This window comes from Mytilus californianus, unplaced genomic scaffold (assembly GCF_021869535.1).
Source record: "Mytilus californianus isolate M0D057914Y unplaced genomic scaffold, xbMytCali1.0.p SCAF_7, whole genome shotgun sequence".
NCBI lineage: Eukaryota > Metazoa > Mollusca > Bivalvia > Mytilida > Mytilidae > Mytilus > Mytilus californianus.
The window spans coordinates 88,500,526-88,524,340 of NW_026262723.1; the positions used below are offsets into that span (position 1 = coordinate 88,500,526).

At 34.4% G+C, this 23,815-nt stretch overlaps 1 long non-coding RNA gene across 1 annotated transcript; it reads left to right on the forward strand.

Moving 5' to 3' along the window:
- Positions 1 to 4,636: 4,636 nt before the first annotated feature.
- Positions 4,637 to 23,469, forward strand: LOC127708299 (uncharacterized). Its single transcript, XR_007985237.1, has 5 exons — positions 4,637 to 4,681; positions 13,397 to 13,586; positions 15,302 to 15,484; positions 18,884 to 18,940; positions 23,089 to 23,469. It is a non-coding gene; the product is annotated as an uncharacterized LOC127708299 (long non-coding RNA).
- The last annotated feature ends 346 nt before the right edge of the window (positions 23,470 to 23,815 follow it).

Below are 23,815 nucleotides of genomic sequence, written 5' to 3' on the forward strand. Positions count from 1 at the left end.
ATCTTGGCTTACATCAATAAATTGGAAATAAGGGTCGGTTGAGAAAAAAACTTTGCATCAAAGAGATTATTTCAGCTTCCAAATTTGTAAACTTTCCATTTCTCCTGTGCTACCTTCCAGCAAAGAATGCATCTGGAGCATATATCACCCAGTTGGTATGATATTACAGAGCATGCGTTTCCTATCATGATTTCCTTGATACAGGGTTGCTGCTGACATGGAAGCTTCGAAAGTTTTACAGATGCTATCACGAGTTAGTTGAAAATTATGGAATATTTGTTTCACAGATGACGACGGATATGTTCCTATTGTTGTAACCACAATCCAGTTCATTTTTCCGCGAAGAGATTTTTCACCGGATTTTTACTTACATGAACAACACAACGTGTGACATATGTGGAGCAGGATCTGCTTATCTGTGATCGTCTACGGTTTTTGATGGGGTTCGTGTTGCTCAGTCTTTATTTTTTTTCTATGTTGTACTCTGTAGACTGTGTCTTCTTGTCGTTTTTTCCCGTAGTGTTGTGATTTTGTCTTCGACTTATTAGTTTGAACATCCCTTTGGTATCTTCCGCCCCTCTTTCAGCTTTCAAGTATTAAGTCAGTGATAATAAAGGAAAATTTAACCATGCAAATCTATTGATGAGATTTAAAGGAATTACAGATAAAATCGTTTGCGGAATTGTTTAAGGTCCCTTTTGGTCGTAAAGCTCCTTACGTGTTTCTGTATTAATACGATAATAGCTTTCAAAATTTGGCTTTGAGCGATTCTGATGAAGGAAGATCCAGAAATGCGCTTCGAACGCATTCTTTAAAGTGTTATTTTTATTTTTTAGCCTTTTGTCAAAAAACTTTAACTTTGTAGTTTTCTCGATGAAGACGGTGTTGAAATTGGGTGACAAGATACTTCATGAACTAAATAGCAGTACTGCACTCTTGTTGCAACTGAACACGATAAAGAACACGTCTGACTACAAACCTCAAAACATAACTTTATATCTCATTGGAAGATTTATTATAGGTTAATACTTATTTTCATCCAATTTATAGTCTTGATTCAGCCGATCATACAAAACAAAATATTACGAATTTTGACATATAAGTAACACATAATAAGTCAGCTGTAAGAGAATAAACGCAGTTTTATGACAAAGTGTCAAGTAGTTATAGCAATTGAACATAACAGCAAACATGTCAGTAATCGAATCGTATCGGAAATTGTCACTCAAATCGAAAGGAACTTTAGATACGTTCGAATATTATTTAAGCCTTAGATTTATCGGAAAAAGTAAGAAGATACCAAAGCGACGGGCAACAAAAATCACAAGTCAAAAAAATCAATACATTGATTGATTGATTGATTTGTGTTTAAAGCCACTTTCAACACTATTGTGATATTTCGTGGCGGTCAGTTTTTATTGATGGAGGAAGCCGGAGTGCCCGGAGAAAACCACCGACCTTCGGTAGGAAAACTCACAATCCTAGTCAATTAAGATTGGAGTCGAGTGCACCTGCCCAGTGCGGGATTCGAACTCACAACCTCAGTGCTGACTGGCTAGTGATACAGTAGTTGGACTATTTAGACCATTCGGCCACCGAGGTCCCCGAATTCAATACATGCTAATGACCAAACGTTAGAAGATTAGTTACTACAATCCCACAAAACTCTACATTAGACCATGCGGAGCAGCACGAATACTCATGTTTCTTCGTTTTCTGCATCCTTCAGATATTATTTTCAGTTTGTTTTTGTCATTTTTTCTTTTCTTTTTTAATTTACATGGGTAAAGTAATAAGTCAAATGAATCCAAGTCTATACTTACTGGCAGAATTAACTGATTATCTTCAGGAGATAAACTCGTTCTGGGTTTTTTTCTGTATCGGTGAACTGCTTTTTCATTGATGATTACTTGTTATTCATAATGTAATTAAAGTATTTATTGCAGAATGAGACGAGTAAACTTGATAATAATTTGGTTTTAGATAAATAGGTTTGTGCGTTTGTCGAAGCCACAACCCCTGCCCTCCTTTTTCACAATGCATGTCAAACATATCGTAAAAAAAAAAGAATGCGAAAATACGAAAAAGAGAATTTATTTCCACGAAATGAATTTAAGATGGTTGATGTGTACCAGTTCCCATGTTATAACAGGAGACCTTAACATCGTTCATGACCGAGAGTTGAAATCATTCCTCAGTAAAGGACCTAAATAACGTCCCCCGTCAATTATTAATTGGAATGAGTGTCGTAACATCATCCACGACTCACTCCGTACTTACTGCTCGAAATGGATAAAACGAGAAAAAGCTGACAAAAAAATCCTTAGATTCTTTTTTTAATTCACATAGTTGATATTTGTATTAAACATTTTAAAGAACATTTTACTCCTGACAGCAACCATAATAGCCCTATTTCTCGTATCAAACATAAGCTAAAAAATACTCGCCAAGGAATTTGTTTTTGTCCCGGCTGATAAGGCTGCTAATAATATAATTGCTTGACGTAAATTTTACATTGAGGTTCTGCAAAAGGAAATCATGAATTCACCAACAATCCAACTAACTCCATTTTCGGAAAATGACATCTGTAACAAACAAAAACTTTTAGCTACCTCTTTACAAGCAGAACCAAATACAATGAAAGTTCCAACTATGTACTGGCTTCCGAAGCTGCACAAAACACCTTACAAATATAGATTTATTGCGTCTTCAAGCCATTGTTCCACTACTAAACTGTCTATTCTACTTACTAGTACGCTTGGTACAATCAAAAACCTGGTAATAAATTGTTCAAATGAGGCCTTTGAAAATAGTGGAATTAATTACTTTTGGAGTGTCAAAAATTCGTTGGCAGTACTTGATAAATTGCATGCTTACATTGGTGATTTCGAATCTGTTCAAAGTTTTGATTTTTCTTCCCTATATACCACTTTGCCTCATAATCTTATTAAGACAAAATTCACACACCTAATTAAATGGGCATTTAATAAGTCGGAATGCAAATATATATATATATATGTTCAAACTCTTATGTCATTTTTTAGAAACAACAAACAAAAGAACTATGTCAATTGGACCTGCTTTGATACGATAACTGCCCTTGAATTTTTACTAGATAACATTTTTGCTCACTATGGAGATTCCGTGTATCGTCAAGTTATCGGAATTCCAATGGGGACTAACTGTGCACCACTTATTGCTGACCTGTTTCTGTATTGTTATGAGTTACAATTTATGACTAAAATCCCCATCGAAACAATATCTGATACAAAATTTAATAGCACTTTTAGATATTTGGATGATATATTGGCTCCCAATAATGACGACTTCAGTATGTACACTAAAGAGATTTATCCTGCTGAACTGACTTTAAATAATGCTAATACTAACAATGAACACTGCCCTTTCCTGGATCTTGATATCTATATCTTTAAGGGGAATCTTAAAACCAAACTTTATGATAAAAGAGATGATTGTTCATTTCCTATTGTTAATTATCCATTTTTAGATGGTGACGTTCCCTTGTCACCATCTTATGGTGTTTATATATCTCAACTTGTTCGATTCGCTCGTGTATGTAACAACGTATTTGATTTTAACGAAAGAAAGCTCTGTATTACTGAAAAATTATTACACCAGGGTTTTTGATATCACAAACTAGTCAAAACAATTACTAAATTTTATCATCGGTACAAGGACATCATTCGTAACTATAAATCAACATGCAGACATCTTATAAGTTCAGGTATTTCACATCCAATTTTTTATGGTAATATTCTATACAAAACACAAAAATGTCGGCACTCACCCCAAAAGCTAACCAAACCTTTAAACAGACTTATTCAGAAGGGATATAGTTACGATACTGTTGCCAGGTCATTAAAGATGGCATATTTTGGAATTAATATTGATTCACTCATAGGGTCTTTGCATCGGAAATAAACACATTTATTCCAAAACCAGTTGTTGGCATGATACGGGTTATGTTCTTCTCATATATTTTATGATGGTATGATACTAAACCCCTAACGGGAAGGATTGTGCTTGATTTTCATATGATGAGGACATTTTACCTGTAGTAAGTGTATTATTCAAGAATTGAATGCTTCTTTTTGTAAATTTATTGGGGTGTAAAAGCGTTGACCGAAGTACATTTTGTATTCCGCGCTTCATTCTAAAAATGTGCGCACGGTCAACGCTTTTATACCCTATAAAATTACTAAAAGAAGCATTCTATACTTATAATTACATTTTTTTGCTAGGATAATGAAAACACGATTTCTAGCAAGTTTTTCTTTTATTTACCTGTGCATATTGTGGAAGCTCGTGTCATCATGAATATTACATTTCATTTTGAAATGAAGGTTAATTTCAGAATGACGCGAGATTGCTGTTAGCTAATCAAAATAACGTATTATAATGAAACATACATGTAATGTAATTATATGTAAATAATTTTGTCTTAGAGTGCTTTTGTGAGGAAGACGAATCCGACTTTTAAAATGATCAAAATTGAATTTTATAGTATAAATTCATAGACGATAAACACATCGAGTGACATTTGCAGTCATTTAACACACGTATGCTTTTTAATTTACATCAGACCCGGATACTGATTATTGATGCATTTAACGTCTTCAGTGGGTAAGATACACTTTAAAAACAGCACCAATTTATACAGGTAAAGGCGTAAACATTTCTTTAATATTTCAAATGTCAACAAGACTGTAAAATTATTACTTATGTATATTCAATTGTCCAGACTGTTTCGGGTACTTTTTTTTTATATTTTATTCATATTTTTTGTTTCATGACCCGAGGTTGAAAAGGTGCTTAAATGCAGGTCTGCGTTTATACAAATACAAACATTTATTTCACTTCGAGCTGTTTGTTTCCATGCTTAAATTCAAACTACGTATTTTATAAGAAATATCAATTGAGTACATCAAATAATGACTGAAAACACTTCAAAGCATTAACCTGGTATTGTGATATATCAACAGTGTTGCTGACATCGTTAATGGGGTGGGGTTTGCGGATGCCGATTAGCTAAAATTTTGTAAAGTAGAAAACGCGCGAACTGGAAATATATTGTGAAAATGGGGGAAAGGGATTCTTGATATATTCCTTTTATGTCATCCTTGTCCCTTAGATGTTGCACTTTTGTAAATATAGACAATGCAATTTCCGATAGGAACTTCCTTTGAGGCTAAAGCTGTGCCACTTTTACTATGAAGTTTCTTAAAAAATTATATCCTAGAACTGAAAGTTCATATGCACTACTTTTTTATTCAAAGGTAAAAACATAGGACTGTGCGGCATATTTTCAACATTTATATTCCCCGAACTTCTAAGAGTTTAAACTTATACTAAAATTCTGTACTATCCCTACCTCCACTTCGGGTGTCCCTCAGAATTCAATTATCGCCGCTACCATCTGTTTTTATACTAGTAACATTCCCAAGTTATTTCTCTATGAGATGAAACATAGAGATCATATCTGGGAACCAGTACGTAAACAAAATTAAATGTCTATGAATATTATATATCTCCCCAATAGAGGCGTGGCTTGTGAAACAGCTGTATTTACAAAGTGCAACATACCCAAACATTTATTCAAATAGAAAAATCTTGAAAAACACTTTTTCTCACAACAATACTTATTTATCAGAATTATAGCCTTAAAGAAATCACTGCGTATTCTCTAACTTTTCTTTAACAGTACATTTTATACCCCCATCCCTGTTTAAATTTTTTAAAGAATTTGAAAACAAGACTTTGATTATTGTCAGCCTACCCTATGTGCATGTTTGCTGACATGACATGACTAGAACCTGTTTGAAATTATTCTGATAACAAATTGAAAGCATTTCAGAATAATATAAATGTAAAGTTTAGTAGTTCATCTTTCCAACATTAAAGATTATATAAAGTATCCAATCATGCCTCTGTGTCCAGTCTACATCTTACTGTATGCCTATTTGTCAATAAAAGTTCACAATTTCTGCCTCAGATGGTCTGTTTAGAAATCTTGTCACAACAATGTCATCTCTAACCATATATCTAACATAATTTAGCTAATATATGAACTAGAATTGTTTAAACAAAGCCATATTTGCAAAAGTTGTATGTATGAAGTTGCCAGTCTAATGTATGAATTCACTAAAAGATTGATAGAACTGACTGCTAACATCTGCTTTTTGCATAACTTCCAAGCACAGTTATTTTTTTCTATACAAAAAACCTTTAAAATAATAAAATCATAGCAATTACAGGTTAAATTATCTGTTTTATGACCCAGGGGTAGGCATTTTTTTCTGTTTTTTTTTGCCACTGGGGCCTCAAATTTGCTAAATTATTCTGCTGTTGCTGTGAATATGGAATATTTAGTACATATTTAGGATAGAACACACTATTGTTAGTTTTATTGAGATATTTTTGTATTTCTAGCTTGTATTTTTTGTCACAAAAAAGCAAATTCAGGTGTTACGGCTTACTTTTGGGTTATCGACAGGACAAAAACACACCAACAACAATATTCATCAAGGATCTATGAGTGTCAATGACTGCGAAGAGTAAATATAAGCATTGATAAACAATTTAAATTACAAATATGCATATATTATGAATTTATTTTGCATTCAGGGCTTTTAGTACACTATGCATACTGTAAACTGTGAATTTATGCTGAGTCATCATAATTGAGGCCCAGGATTTTGTCAATCTTCATGAAATATTTATAAAACTTTATAATTGAGTTAATTTCATTGAAATCTCTGAGATAAACCAGATTTGGTGAAATTCTATATGTTCTCTTTTTTCACCCTATATAGGTTGCACTTCTGGAAATATAGACAATGCAATTTCCCATAGGAACTCCCTTTGAGGCTAAAGCTGTGCCACTTTTACTATGAAGTTTCGTAAAAAATTATATCCTAGAACGGAAAGTTCATATGCACTACTTTTTTATTCAAAGGTCAAAACATAGGGCTGTGCGGCATATTTTCAACATTTATATTCCCCGAACTTCTAAGAGTTTAAACTTATACTAAAATTCTGTACTATCCCTACCTCCACTTTGGGTGTCCCTCAGAATTCAATTATTGCCGCTACCATCTGTTTTCATACTGGTAACATTCCCAAGTTATTTCTCTATGAGATGAAACATAGAGATCATATCTGGGAACCAGTACGTAAACAAAATTAAATGTCTATGAATATTATATATCTCCCCAAAAGAGGCGTGGCTTGTGAAACAGCTGTATTTGCAAAGTGCAACCTAGAGAAGTCAAGCAAATAAATGAATATTCATGACAAAAGATCAAGACCTTCATCATAATTACTACGAAATAAAATCTGAAAAAGACATTCAAAATTAAACGTGCCTGATTATCCGGGTTAAATCACATTACAGTCACTATCCGTTACTTGATATGAAATAATTATGATGATGCCAGCTTCAACTTGGAACATTCAGCCTACTACTACTAACAAAAACAGTTGAAAGGAGGCACAGTGTGTTTTTTTTTTTAACCTTTTAATAATTTAAGTTATTTCAAGTAACCAAACATATACGTTAAGTGAAGGGTATGTAGTTAACAAGTTTCTGCTCCACTAATGACAGCCTAATAATAATACAGTTATACGTCATCAACGAGGAAAGCACTACAAAGAATGGGACACATATATATGTCGTAAGTGCCAAACAGGTCATGTTTGCATCAATAACACCTTCAATAGAGAAGCGGGAGATACCACAAGTAATATATACAGCATCTGAAATTTAACTCAACAATGTTAGATCTGCAAATTTGCGTTCGCTTATTTGTCCTCTTCACTCGAAGGGGTTCTTACACAATAGTGCTGAAAGTGGCGTTAAATACCAATCAACCAATCAGTCAATCGACGGAATTCCAACCCCTGATATCGAGGCACAACAACATGCACTGCACTGTACCTAGCATCCTTGACCACTTGGTCAACTAGGAATATAAAATAAAGCTTTCGGTAGTCGAATAATGCCTTTTCTCTTCGGCCTTATCTAATTGTACACAGTACATTATGTTTTATGCAAACTGTAGATATATATATCACTCCTTGCTATGCGAGTTCTGCTGAAATGGTGCTAAATGAGAACAGAAAGAATGCTAAAAGTAATACTGAAATCGTCTTTTTTGTTGCCGTCTTGAGTTTTGAACACGTCCTCAATTCCGATTTTTAGGTAAAGGCTAAATTATTAAGCAGACCTAGCTGTAGCAGCATTTCGTTTCCTATTTTCACGTTTAACTAGTATAAAAATAAGGAGATGTGTTATGATTGTCAATGAGACAATTATCCACCAAAATTCAATTGAAGTGGATGTGAGCAATTATAGGCAACCGTACGGCCCTCAACAATGAGAAAAAAACATACCGTATAGTCAGCTATAAAAGGCCCCGACTATCAAAGGAAACTTTTTGGAAAATTAATGGTCAAAGAATATATTCATCAAAATGATGATAAAATGCATTTTTACCTATGTGTGCAATGTTGACAGGGTATTTCAAATCTGCTGCTTTCCAAATCTATCAATCTTTCGTTCATGTCTCTCAATTTTATATAGACTTATAAAAAATGTATCTTTTTCGAATAGATAGATCAATAGTCTACATAAAAAAAAGTTTAAAAGAGTACGAAGTCATCGAGGTGGCCAATGTTAAAGTTGTGTTAGTTAAGCTTTGCATAGTAGGTTTGATTGGCAATGTTCAAGTCTATAACAGTACATGGAATGGACAAGTTATAATAAATCTGTATACATTGAATATCTTTTTAGTTCTGTTATCCTTCCAAGGCACCTGATTTCACCCCCGATTAATAGTGGGGTTTGTGTAGTTCAATCTTTACTTGTCTGTGTATTGATTTGTTTTTGTTTGTCTTTTCATCCTTTTTTTTTTCTTTTTTGCCATGATGGTGTTGTTTTTTTTGTTGGACCTATGATTGTTGATTTTCCCCTAAGTATCTTCTCTTTTTTTCTGAAATGAAAGAACAGCTACATTTGTACATATCTTCTACACACCTATAATATATTTACGACTATTTAGTTGAGTTACTCAAATTACCATTCTTTAAATATCTCAAAAAGTTATCTTATTTTAGCTCACCTGGCCCGAAGGGCCAAGTGAGCTTTTCTCATCACTTGGCGTCCGTCGTCCGTCGTCCGTCGTCGTCCGTCGTCCGTCGTCGTCCGGCGTCGTCCGTCGTCGGCGTTAACTTTTTACATTTTGAACTTCTTCTAGAGAACCACTGAATGGAATGAAACCAAACATGGCATGAATGTTCCTTATGAGGTGCTGACCAAGTGTTGTTACTTTGTAGCCGATCCATCATCCAAGATGGCCGCCAGCGGGGGACTTAGTTTAACATAGGACCCTATGGGAAATGCATACAAATGACTTCTTTTAGAGAACCACTGAATGGAATGAAACCAAACATGGCATGAATGTTCCTTATGAGGTGCTCACCAAGTGTTGTTACTTTGTAGATGATCCATCATCCAAGATGGCCGCCATCAGGGAACTTAGTTTAACATAGGACCCTATGGGAAATACATACAAATGTCTTCTTTTAGAGAACCACTGAATGGAATGAAACCAATCATGGCATGGATGTTCCTTATGAGGTGCTGACCAAGTGTTGTTACTTTGTAGCCGATCCATCATCCAAGATGGCCGCCAGCGGGGGACTTAGTTTAACATAGGACCCTATGGGAAATACATAAAAATGTCTTCTTTTAGAGAACCACTGAATGGAATGGAACCAAACATGGCATGAATGTTCCTTATGAGATGCTGACCAAGTGTTGTTACTTTGCAGTCGGTCCATCATCCAAGATGGCCGCCAGCGGGGGACTTAGTTTAACATAGGACCCTATGGGAAATACATACAAATGTCTTCTTTTAGAGTACCACTGAATGGAATGAAACCAATCATGGCATGAATGTTCCTTATGAGGTGCTGACCAAGTGTTGTTACTTTGTAGCCGATCCATCATCCAAGATGGCTGCCAGCGGAGGACTTAGTTTAACATAGGACCCTATGGGAAATACATACAAATGTCTTCTTTTAGAGAACCACTGAATGGAATGAAACCAAACATGGCATTAATGTTCCTTATGAGGTGCTGACCAAGTGTTGTTACTTTGCAGTCGGTCCATCATCCAAGATGGCCGACAGCAGGGGACTTAGTTTAACAAAGGACCTATGGGAAATACATAGAAATGTCTTCTTTTAGTGAACCACTGAATGGAATGAAACCAAACATGGCATGAATGTTCCTTATGAGGTGCTGACCAAGTGTTGTTACTTTGTAGCCGATCCATCATCCAAGATGGCCGCCAGCGGGGGACTTAGTTTAACATAGGACCCTATGGGAAATACATAAAAATGTCTTCTTTTAGAGAACTACTAAATGGAATGGAACCAAACATGGCATGAATGTTCCTTATGAGATGCTGACCAAGTGTTGTTACTTTGCAGTCGGTCCATCATCCAAGATGGCCGCCAGCGGGGGACTTAGTTTAACATAGGACCCTATGGGAAATACATACAAATGTCTTCTTTTAGAGTACCACTGAATGGAATGAACTCAATCATGGCATGAATGTTCCTTATGAGGTGCTGACCAACTGTTGTTACTTTGTAGCCGATCCATCATCCAAGATGGCTGCCAGCGGAGGACTTAGTTTAACATAGGACCCTATGGGAAATACATACAAATGTCTTCTTTTAGAGAACCACTGAATGGAATGAAACCAAACATGGCATGAATGTTCCTTATGAGGTGCTGACCAAGTGTTGTTACTTTGCAGTCGATCCATCATCCAAGATGACCGACAGCAGGGGACTTAGTTTAACAAAGGACCTATGGGAAATACATAGAAATGTCTTCTTTTAGTGAACCACTGAATGGAATGAAACCAAACATGGCATGAATCTTCCTTATGAGATGCTGACCAAGTGTTGTTACTTTGTAGCCGATCCATCATCCAAGATGGCCGCCAGCGGGGGACTTAGTTTTACATAGGACCCTTTGGGAAATACATAAAAATGTCTTCTTTTAGAGAACCAATAAATGGAATGGAACCAAACATGGCATGAATGTTCCTTATGAGATGTTGACCAAGTGTTGTTACTTTGCAGCCGATCCATCATCCAAGATGGCCGACAGCGGGGGACTTAGTTTAACATAGGACCCTATGGGAAATACATACAATTGTCTTCTTTTAGAGAACCACTGAATGGAATTGAACCAAACATGGCATGAATGTTCCTTATGAGTTGCTGACCAAGTATTGTTACTTTGCAGTCGATCCATCATCCAAGATGGCCGCTCGGGGGGGGGGGGGGGGGGGGGCTTAGTTTAACATAGGACCCTATGGGAAATACATACAAATGTCTTCTTTTAGAGTACCACTGAATGGAATGAAACCAAACATGGCATGAATGTTCCCCATGAAGTGCTGACCAAGTGTTGCTACTTTGTTGCCGATTTACTGTTCAAGATGGCCACCAGGATATTTTATTAAATAACGGGACCAATATTAATCAAAAAATTTTTAATTTGGTCTCAATCATTATTTGGGTATCTGTTATGATTTTTATCTATCTTTACATGATTTCTAAAACCAAAGTAGAGTCAGGTGAGCGACACAGGCTCTTGAGAGCCTCTAGTTCTTATAGCTGTTAATTATGCATACGACGCTCCATTGTAGCATCCATACAAAACGATAGATTAAACACAGTGATCAAATAAATAAACAAATGTTTTGATAAATGGATATACACATTTAATTATTTAGCTTGAAACGTTTTTTTTTTTTTCCGTTGAAATTGTGTTTTTGTTGTTGTTTTCTTATTTATCATTATTAAACTCATCAGTACTTTCATTCTATAACAATACCTATATACATATCTATATTGTTTAACACATTCTTAATTATTATGACCTATGTGGAAATTGTTATTCAAAAGCCTTCAACTCTAATTAGATATTGGAGCATTTTTCTCTTTCGTGCTAACTTTAAGGCACCATTATGTTCAAGTGTCATCTTAAATATCCAGCTTTTTTAAGACCCTTTTTTGTATCAGACAATAGTACAAGTGGCGGAGGACATTTTAGCGGAAAAAATCGGGTGTTTTAGCGCAAAAATATAACCCATTTCAGCGCCAGATTTTTAATCTATTTTAGCGAAAAAGTGAAATTACCAATGCCCATTTTAACGACAGAAATTTAATCGTAGGTGATTTATAAATGTATATAGTATCAAAAACAGCACAACATAAAAATATTGTGCCCATTAAAAGACAGCACTAAATGTCTAAAAAGTTAATTGAAATGATAAAAATCCGTTATAGTCTGGAATCTATATCCCAATGAACGTAGGTAATGGGTTCTTGATATATCCCCTTTACAATACTGTTCATAAAATGGCGAACTGTTCCTTCTGTTTATTTTGTCTAGAATAAGGTTGAGATTTATCGATACTTCTGTTTGATATGCATATGACTATGTTGTTTGTAATCTGATAGTAGTATCCAGGAAAAACATTGCACTTTTATCTTCTGCTTTTTCAACAACATTTATTTCCATGTTTAACAAAATTGTAAATGCAGACAACTTAAACATTTAGCTAGCAAACATTACTGCTCACGGTTTTATGGTAAGTATTATTCAACCAGATAATGTTTCGCTCAAGTGGGATATCGAAAATACAAGTGAACGGATTAATACAGTGCAAAAATTGGCTATAATGTCCCCTAAAAGTTTCAAAATTTTCGCCAAAATGTACTGCGCCTAGTTCGAGATTAGCTGCATATATAAACCATTTAATATTGTTCATGATCCAAATTGATATTGTCATGTTTCTGTTTGAATAATTAAGGTAAATCGTTTTTAAAAAATGTGAAAACCCCAATACATCGTTTACAAAAAGTTTGATTACCTTAATATTAAGTCTGTGAAGATCTCTAAAAAAATGTATTTTGAACTCCCTGATATTTGATTGCTAGAAATGTGTTTGAATAACATAAAAACATATACTGAAATAAACATAAAGTATCACAGTTATTGAAAGCTAAATCACTGCATAAAATGGCAGCAGCATGAGCATTTCTCAAACCAATTTGTATTTCAACATGAGTCACTATTCTTTGCATAAATTGTAGTAACGTAAAAAGAACAAAAAAATTCTCCAGTGGTAAGAAACTAAATTTAAATAATGTTTCTTCGTTTCAAATATACGTTTTCACTCTTTAGTTTTTGCTACAAATGATTAAATAGGATGCTTCGTGAGTGGGTATTCGGATGCCATAGGCAAATATAATATTATCTTTATTGTACGTTTTCTATATTTAATAGTTCTACAACATTGATTCGTAAAAAATGAAGATATTAAAACAGATTATGATAGGGACTTGTAGTGCTATTTTTCTGATGGTCATTATTGGATTTGTAACACCAGGATGGCTGATCCTTTACGTTGATGTGCCTAAAAATGCAGGAGCGGGTAATGAAGAGCCAACCTGTCTGGATTCAGAACCAGTATAAGGTATTATACATTGTTTGAATACAGAACCAATATAAGGTATGGTACATTGTTTGGGTACAGAACCAATATATATGAAGTGTTTGTATACAGGACTAATATAAGGTATGATACATTGTTTGGAAACAGAACCAATATCAGGTATGATACATTGTTTGAATACAGAACCAATATAAGGTATGATACATTGTTTGGGTAAAGAACCTTATATATGAAGTGTTTGGATACAGAACCAATATCAGGTATGATACATTTTTGGATACAGAACCAATATAAGGTATGGAACATTGTTTGGACACCTAATAAAGACAACAGTAGTATACCGGTGTTCAAAAGTCATAAATCGATTGAGAGGAAACAAACCCGGGTTACAAACTAAAACCGAGGGAAACACATCAACTATAAGAAGAAAACAAAGGAACAACAGGAACACTGAAGTGCAACAAAAACAAACGCCAACATACATAGAAATAAACTATTTGATAACAACTGCCATACTCCTGACTTGGTACAGGACATTTTAAGAAAAAATAGTGGGTTGAACCTGGTTTAATGGCTAGCCAAACCTCCCGCTTTATGACAATGTTAAAAAATATCGCTAAAATGACAACACTACGTGACAGAAATATAGCAAAACAACATAATATAATAGTCGACACAACATGCAAACCGCAGAACAACAACGAACATATTCCATTAACGACAGACACCACAGGAAATCACAAACAGTGATGCGCTTAAGTAACTAACATGCAATCTCGAACTTTATACAATTATTTTCACAATCCTCGTCCAAGCAATTCTCATGACAATGATGTTATGGAAAGGCAAATTTATAATTATTTGGAATACAAACGATAAGACATAACAGATTATCCAACCGAAACCATAACAGAAACATCAAAAATAAATACATGAATGTTGGATGTACAAAATACTGAGACACGTCGTATAGCAATGCAAATTCACACTCGGTATAACAGTCATATTCGGGAACAGGGCACGTTCGGTAATTAGCAGACAGACGACATAGATGTTAGACCACATTCTAAGACGTGGTAAAAATGTCATTTGTTAGTTTAGACAGAGACACATCGTATAGATCAACCAATTCGTGATGGTGTCCATAAAATTTACGGAGTGTCTAACCAATATAATCTATGATACATTGGTTGGAAACAGAACAAATATTAGGTATGGTACATTGTTTGGATACAGAACCAATATAATGTTTGATACATTTTTTGGATACAGAACCAATATAAGGTATGATATATTGTTTGGATACAGAACCAATATAAGGTATGATATATTGTTTGGATACAGAACCAAAAGGTATGATATATTGTTTGACAATGGTCAGGCTTATGTGCTCCAAAAGAATGGTATTGATAAAAATGAAAAATTCCGATTTCGGACACAGAATAAAAAGTTTGTAAACTTTGTCAAATTTGGATAGTAACATTTAGAAGAGAAAGAGTGGGTAATAAGAAAATCATATATCGAAGGACAGACATCGTCATGGGTGAAAGAAAAAAGACCAAAAGACCAACACCAATAAATATTTAATAAATGGTGATGTCGTGTAAACGATTTTGAAACAATAAAACATCAGTAAACACAACGAAATCTGCGAGTGAACTCTGCTGCTCCTGAAGAGTAACTTCCAATTACATTTCATAACTGAAAATAGGTAAATACACTTTTACATTATTCAGGAAAGATTAGCCCTTATGAAAAAGGATCCAAACATACCTGATATACAAGCGTAACATTTGGACCATTTTATATGCGATACTGCATGACGATGAAGATTAGAACGATTTCAACTGATATATGTGTTTTGTTGTCATCAGGCAATGCCATAGATTTGGTGGAAACTACAATGCGAAATAATTCAGGTAGTTTTCAATTATCAATATAAAACATTTGAGAAATTGTAACACTTTTAACTTAGATATGTAAAAGTTATCCTCCAAATCCCAGGTGTTTATTATCCAGTGTTTGAAGTCCTTTTTTTTTTTGCTTAGGTTTAGGTTTATTGCTCTTCAACTGTTGATGTTTTCTGAATTCCTATATTTGGTTTTGAGCACCACTAATGACAAATGAGAAATTTACAAATTGAAACATATGGTACAGCGAAATAATTACAATACGTGTATGTTTTATAAGGATCCGTACTTTTGATTGCCTGAAGGCAATGGTGAGGCATTCCAAAATCAAATTGTATTTCTCAATTTAATCTGACATTACTCGTAATTTCATAGTTGTAGCATATACATGTCATTGTAAGAATTGAATGCTTCTTTTTGTAATTATATAGGGTTGCAAAAGCGTGCACATTTTTAATATGACGCGCTTCTGCGCCTCATATAAAATGTGCTTCAGTCGACGCTGCTTGTACATCCTAATAAAATTACAAAATTTTTTGATAGCAGGTGCTTTTCTTCCCACATTCTATTATTCTAATATTCATTCTGATGAAAATGGAAAACTTGTTATATTCTCACGATTGATGAGAAATAATTTTCGAAATGTGAATATATAATGGATTAAGTAAGATTCAGTATCATTTCATTTTTTAGGACATGTGCCACTAAATAATTTGTTTTCGATTACCGTTATAGTTCTTGGCCTTTTGTGAAAACTTCTAATTTCACCGCAACTCAACATCACTTCTGAGGGCCTGCCTTATCATCAGAATCAGTCTTGTTAATAAATTGTATGATGTAATTTTCTTGATCGAAGCTGCGACTAATGGAACGGCCAACCATTTCATGACGTGAAACATAAATTCCAAAATAATTTAATATTTTAGCTCCCTGACCCAAAGCGTCCACCAGTCGTCGCAACTATAGGTCACCGTACGGCCTTCAACAATGACCAAACCCATACCGCATAGTAAACTATAAAAGGCTCCGAAATGACAAAATGTTAAACAATTCAAACGTTAAAGCTTGCTTTATGTATAAAACAATAAACGAAAAACAAATTAATGTATGATAGACAGCTACCAACCACAACCACTGAATAACAGGTTCCTGACTTGGGACATACACATACAGAATATGGTGAGGCTAATCTTAAAAAAAAGGAAATACTATACATGATAAAAAAGTTTGCGAGCGCTCAAATCCATCAAATGACTCCTTATTGAAGGAATTGCTTAAATAACGGTTTTCCCCGAGTTTTCGTATTTTGTGAAATACATTCATGTCAATCAACCAACATGGCTATCATGCCTGAATATAGAATGAAGCGTTGATATGCAAATAACTTGTAAACTACATCCATAAATATTGACCGACGATTTCTTATCGGAGTTCTTCCTCTTTGATAATGATTTTTCTCAACTTTTATCATTTCTTTGGTATCATTTCGAATCAATATTGGAAAATAACTGTAAAGAGCAAATATCTTTGAATTATTCAGTGAATGGATTTCATCTATTTAGCTGAATGTGAGGACGAAGACAGTTCTTTCTATTCTTCAAAAGAACACCTGCACGAAACCTGTTAAAAACGAATAATTGATCAAGTTGGTAAGACGTGCACAGTTGGTTCCCCGAAGAAATCTCGAATATTTCGTTAAAAAAAGTCCACCAAGCCAAAAAATATGTTACCAAATAAATGTTGTAAAGTTGTAACAAGAGTTCTTTGTCAATGATTTTGGAGGAAAAGACACAAGTCCAGACCACTTAAGATCAGATTGATGACTATACATATCAATATACAAAATCCTCATTTTCAGATTTTTTATTTAAAGAAAGAAATCTATGATTATGGTTAATAATCGTTTTTACTACTGTTTCAGAGCACTCCTTCTTAGAATCATATTGTTGTTTGCTAAGTTAGATGTGTTTTTTTTTTCTCCCTTCAACGAGATATATCCCAACTTTTCTGCAGCGTTCTAATATTCTAATTATATTTCACGGGTAGAGGGATCTTGAGGGATCATGGAAGTACTGAAAAATATCCTTGTAAACTTTTCACGATCAATTTTACTAGCAACACTAATATTATAGCTAGTTGCACAGTAACCATGAAGCCCTGTTTCAATTGCACATAGAATACATTTTTGTATTTTAGTTTCGTAGCGTTATGACAGATATAGAAATATAATGATGTTCTTAAGGATGCTTATGTAATTGTAGTATCCAGAAGTTTCAATGAATTTTATTTTTTCTACTAAGACTGAAATTCTAACGGAACAAGAAACTTGCTTAATGTTTAAAATTCGTCCTTGTAAATTTCAACAGTATATAAATTTCCTAAATGTTAAAATTCGTCCTTGTAAATTTCAACAGGATATATGTTGAGTTGTCAAGTGAAGTGTCAATACCAAATTCTTATTTAGCAGTCCATAAAATGTGATTTACATAGATAAACTTTATCATTTGGAATCATGTCTACAGGGAGAAAAACATTCGAGACTTTGGAGTAAAAATGGTGACTATCAAAATTTGGAATGCTATTGATTAATTATTGACAGATTTAGAAATATAATGTTGTTCTTAAGGATGCTTATGTAACTGTGGTATCCAGAAGATTCAATGAATATTATTTTTTCTACTAAGACTGAAATTCAAACGGAACAAGAAACTTGCTTAATGTTTAAATTTCGTCCTTGTAAATTTCAACAGTATATAAATTTCCTAAATGTTAAAATTCGTCCTTGTAAATTTCAACAGGATATATGTTGAGTTGTCAAGTGAAGTGTCAATACCAAATTCTTTATTTAGCAGTCCATAAAATGTGATTTACATAGATAAACTTTATCATTAGGAGTCATGTCTACAGGGAGAAAAACATTCGAGACTTTGGGGTAAAAATGGTGACTAACAAACTTTGGAATGCTATGTCAAGTTATTGTTTTTCTTTGGTTTTAATGGTTTATTTAAGAAATTGTTAACGGTATTGATATCAAATTTTGTCGACCTGACTTACAGCACATTTATTCTCTGAGCGATAAGGAAGATGAGGTTATTAACCTTTTGTTCATCTTTGACCGCAGTATGTTGAATTCTTATAATGTCTATTCGTGGTTGATATGTGTTTTGGAGAGGTTGTGGCATTGTGATGTTGAGACCACATCTTCTTTATTCCCTCTCAAGAACACAAGTCAGCCCTAAACAAACAAGTTTACACAAACAACCTCAAATGTTTTAACTAAACCCTTAAACGCATTGCATATAGGTTGATTTTGAAGCAATGTATGAAGTTTGCAGTCATTTTAAACTTTTCAAACAGTTGTCAGACCTTTAATACTGAATGATTTGTATTATATTTTAACTCACCCAGCTATGCAAATGGTGGAGGAACAGCACAAAAATGGAATCAATATATCGATAAAATCAAGTAAGTTTTTATTTTACGATTGCATCATTTTGGGTGTTAAACTGAAATACACCCATATAAGTTCATTACATAATTTTTCCATAGCATAATTTGAAGCAAGTTTTTAATATTGGTCAGTTTGGTATTGTATGAGCTATGGATTGCCTTACAGTTTTAACTCTTATTGTTGGAGAGGTATGGGTAAAAATTTACACAATCAATGCATATCAAATAAAACAAAACTAAAAGCAATAAACTTCAATTACCTCAGTGTTTTACCGGAAAAATTACCAAAAGTTACTTAGTTTAATTTCCATATGGGATGAGAGCGAAGCTTGAACCCCATATGAAATTTACTGACCCCATATATATCGTATTAGGTCACTAGCACACTGTGTTACGAATTTATCTTACCGATTATCTTAACATGTGGCATTTAGAATAGTGGCCTATCAAAGTGATGAAGTCTTCAATATAAAGAACCTTCTTCCGTTGGTCTATATAAAAACAAATGCCAACAATAAAGATTTCTTAGCTTTTAATGTGTTTTCTGCATTTATTTCAATCGTTCATCATCAATTTCTTCCTCTGTTGTCCGGATGAAACGTTTCAGATTTTTTCTCAACGTCATGTTGGTTTTTTTTTTAACGGGACGTAACACTTCATCTAACGATGAATTAAAATAAACCACGCCTATTAACCCCATATGAAAATATACACGGTCTCCACGCGGGTGCTTTTAACCAATGATGTTCCTAGAAATGTATAGGAGGTAATATAATATGAAATATTCTCGTTATATAAAGGTGAGATTTAGAATTTACAATAAAGGATGTATGCTACCATCATCGACATGATATATCAACATATTTTATTAGTTCATAAAAGAGAGGCAAAAGACACCAAAGGGGCATTCAAACCCATAAGTAGAAAATAAGCTGACAACGCCATGGCTAACAGAGAAAAAGACAAACAGACAAACAACAGTACACAAAACACAACATAGAATACTAAAGACTGAGCAACACGAACCCCATCAAAAGCTGGAGTGATCTCAGGTGCTCCGGAAGGATAAGCATATCCTGCTCCACATGTTGCACCCGTTGTGTTGATCATGTTAGTACAAACCCAGTGATAAGTCTAATTCGGTAGGTCACATTCGGGTTAAAGGGGGACGGGATTGTAGTTACGACGATTGGAACATATCCGTCGTCATCTGTGAAACAGATATCAATGACGGTCGACCAACTCGTGATGGCGTCAGTAAAATTTACGAAGCAATGATTTCAACTTCAACACTTGGTACTCTTGGTTTAATAAGCGTCCATGTGAGCAGCAACCCGTTATCAAGGAAATCATGATAGGAAAAACAAGCCCTGGAATATCGTATCAACTGGGAGATATATACTCCAAGAGTTCCAAGTGGTGAAGTTCATTCCTTCGAAAATTTTACGGACGTCATCACGAGTTGGTGGAATGTTATGGAATATCTGTTTCACAGATGACGTCGGGTATGTTCCAATTGCCCGTCCTCTTTTACTCAAACGTGACCTATGAATTAAACTTTTCACCAGGTTTATACTTCAATGAGCAACACGACAGGTGCAAGATTTTGATCAGGATCTGCTCATCCTAACGGAGCACCTTAGATCACCCCTAGTTTTGCTTAAAAGAGGTTCGTGTTGCTTTTGCTTCAGTTTTTAGTGTTGTACCTTGTGCATTTTTTTTTTATTTATACCGGTACATTCTTGTCTATTCTTTGTCATGAAATTGTATGGCCCCGTCAACTTAGGTCGGGGCCATATAGTGTTACCCTTATCCGTCATTCCGTCATTCCGCAACGAACAGTTATATTAAATAGCTCTTCAACTGTATTTGGCACAACTTTTTAGAACTTTTGGTCCTCAATGCTCTTCAGCTTTGTACTTGTTTTGGCTTTCGTACTTTTTTTATCTGAGCGTCACTGGTTAGTCTTGTGTGGACGAAACGCGCGTTTTGCGTATTAAATTTCAAACCTGGTACATTTTGTTAGCTATTATTCGTATGTTTCTCTGTCCTATATGTTCTCCCATTTATTAGTATTGTAGTCCTGTCATGTAATGTTGTCATTTTAATGTTATATTTAACATTGCCATAAAAGCGGGAGGTTTGGCAAGCCACAAAACCTGGTTCAACCCACCATTTGTTTCTTAAAATGTCCTGTACCAAGTCAGGAAAATGGCCATTGTTATATTACAGTTCGTTTCTGATTGTGTTACATTTTAATGTTGTGTTTCTGTTGTGTCGTAGTTCTCCTCTTATATTTGATGTATTTCCCTCAGTTTTAGTTTGTAACCCGGATTTGTTTTTTTCTCAATCGATTTATGAATTTCGAACAGCGGTATACTACTGTTGCCTTTATTTCGGTTTTATACATCCTTGGCTTTCAAATATTCGACTTTGAGCGTTCCTGATGAAGGTAAATCCAGAAAAGCGCTTCTGACGCATTACATTTATAACGTGTTGTTTTCATTTTTTATACGGATTTTTTTTCTAAACGCCTTCACATATCGAGCTAATTTTTAGTATGTGAGACTCCTATGATAAGTAAAAGATCGAGTTTACGTTAGTTCCGCGCCGCTGATTTTTTGAAGAAATAACAGGCGTTGGACTTTGAAAATTTCGTGAAAATAACAGTTATACGGACTTTTTTTCTAAACGCCTTTACATATTGAGCTGATTTTTAGTATGTGAGTCTACTATGATAAGTTACAGACCTAGTTTACGTTTAGTTCCGCTCCGTTGACTTTCATCGAAATTACAGGCTTTGGACATTGAAAATTTCGTGCAAATAACAGTTATACGGACTTTTTTCTAAACGCCCTCACATATTGAGCTGATTTTTAATATGTGAGTCTACTATGATAAGTTACAGACCGAGTTTACGTTTAGTTCTGCTCCGTTGATTTTTGTCGAAATTACAGGCTTTGGACTTTGAAAATTTCGTGAAAATAAAAGTTATTTACCGGATTTGTAATAACATAAGCAACACGACGGGTGCCACATGTGGAGCAGGATCTGCTTACCCTTCCGGAGCACCTGAGATCACCCCCAGTTTTTGGTGGGGTTCGTGTTGCTTAGTCTTTAGTTTTCTATGTTATGTCATCTGTACTATTATTTGTCTGTTTGTCTTTTTATTTTTGGCCATGGCGTTGTCAGTTTGTTTTCGATCTATGAGTTTGACTGTCCCCCTGGTATCGTTCGTCCCTCTTTTATACGGACTTCACATATTGAGCTGATTTTTAGTATGTGGGTCTACTGTGATGAGCTTACGCTTGGTTGTGCTCCGCTGATTTTTGTCGACATTTCGGGCTTAGGACTTAGGAAAATTTCCACTCCTAAAAAATGGCTTCATTCAGGGGCCATTCGTGTCGTTCCGACACATATATTTTTTTTTTTAATTTCAAAATTTTCTATTCAGGGTTAGAAAATTTACATCACCGTTTAGGAATTTGGTGATGATAGTTATATAAGAGTCAATTACCAATCCTCTATTGAGTGATGCCTAATCACTTGATATAAAATATCAACACATTTTATATAAGTAACACGACGATCTGCTTACCCTTCCGGAGCACCTGAGATCAACCCCGATTTTTGGTGGGGTTTGTGTGGCTCATTCTTTAGTTTTCTATGATGTGTTTTGTGTACTATTGTTTGTTTTATTTGGTTTCGACTTATGAGTTTGAATATCTCTTTGGTTTCTTTCGATTCTCTTTTACTTGTTTTGTTCCCATCAGTATCTAGATAAGGTATATCTGAAACACAACATAATTATACATATAATGTAGCTTAACCTCCAATTGAATATTGTTTTTGGTTAAAATGCCCTACTCGTTTTTTCTTCAATGATAAAATTTGCAAATCTCTTAAAACTGCAGTTCTGAAACATCAAAAGGCATTAATAATTTGGTAACCTGTTCGGATATATGCTGAAATATTGTTTAAAAAACATTAAGGGACACACATGTAGCTGTAATACTGTGAATTTTATTGAAGGTAGCACCGTTATGAAATCCATTTTGGTGAAATTGGCCTTACCTCATTGAAATGAATCTTTTTGAGAACTGAAAATAAATAATGATATTGTAACTACATGTTTATACGTTGTTTCTGCTTCTGTTTTTCAGTGATTAATATTTGTATAGCCATAATTGTTGTTTGCTCACTAACTTTGATACAGTCGTTTGTCTCCTTGGGTTTAACCTTAGTGTACAGCTGTAAACGTTATCCACGAAAAAGACTTGGAGTTGTTGGTAGTATCTCCTTAATTCTTTCAGGTAAGCGAGATGGTTTTCACAATAACTTAAGTTGTAAACATTTTACTCAACAAAAAACAAAATCACCGATTTTGAGTACTTTGATTATGCACGTTTCACAAATAAATTAGAAGGGGTCCAAAACAGGTTTTTTCTACTTTTAATTTGTAAGACTTTCATTTATTTTATGACCAGATTTAGTTGTAGTTTTCTTTGTATTCAATATATGAATTACTATCAAACTTATCAATAGTTCCCGGGGTTAAATGAAACCAGTAAACTTTATTCCATTATTAGTTCTTTTTCGCTTTAATCCCTTTCCTAAGTGGGTTTTCCTTTGTGTCTGCAATTTACAATCATTTTGTAGAGTAATGTGATATGCAATTTGTTTGTTGTATGTACTTCAAAACTTTTTTAAAAACAATTTACTTTTGTACTCTATATGGTTTTTGGTAAAACTAAAATCCGTAGCCATATTTATCTTATTTAATATCGTCTCGCGCATGTGTAACTAAATATCGGCGTCAATAAAAATCTGACAAAAAACATCATTAAATCCAGATAACAACGCTTTACATCGTATCTAAATGAAACAAAA